A 726-nucleotide genomic window follows, 5' to 3' on the forward strand; every position below is an offset into this window, starting at 1 on the left:
TGTGTGTGTGTGTGTGTGTGTGTGTGTGTGTGTGTGTGTGTGTGTGAAGGATGGCTTCCCAGAGGAAAGGACTTCTGATCTGTCATCTGACTGCAGACTAGCAATCAGGTGAAGCTTGGGGCTGGCGGTGGCAGGGAGAGAGTAACCCCCTTGGCAGAGGGTCGGAGGGGGGTAAGTTGGGAGATAGGCAGCCCTCAGAAGACATTTTGCATGGCTGAGGAAGATTCCATTCTGGAAGTGAGCAGAAAATGTGGAGCATTGAAAGGGAAGAGGTCTGTTTTAGATTCTGCACGACCTTCTACACCTTAGTAAGGTGTTTGGATTTGATCTTGAGCTTAATGGAAATACTTTGATGGGTTTTCTGCATGTTTTTCTGACATCTAGATGCTAAGGGAACTCTCCTCTGGTCCATTGGCCAGGAAGCCCTTGGGTCAGCTTTGTAACAGCTGTTTTTATTGAGCATTTACTGAGTGTCTGGCTCTGGTCTAAAGAGAGTATTTAACATGGAGGAACTCATTTCATCTCCATTACAACCCAATAAAGCATCTACCATTATTACTCACATTTTACAGATGTTAATAGCAACATTTTTGCACTAACTATGCATGAGGTATTGTTCTAAGGACTTTACAGATAGCAACTAACTTATGCCTCATAAGAACCTTGTAGAGTGGGCACCATTATTGTCCTTCTGTTGTAAACTCGGAGACTGAGGCACAAGGAAGA

This window comes from Sapajus apella, unplaced genomic scaffold, assembly GCF_009761245.1.
Source record: "Sapajus apella isolate SASKATOON/1434 unplaced genomic scaffold, GSC_monkey_1.0 scaffold21, whole genome shotgun sequence".
Lineage (NCBI taxonomy): Eukaryota > Metazoa > Chordata > Mammalia > Primates > Cebidae > Sapajus > Sapajus apella.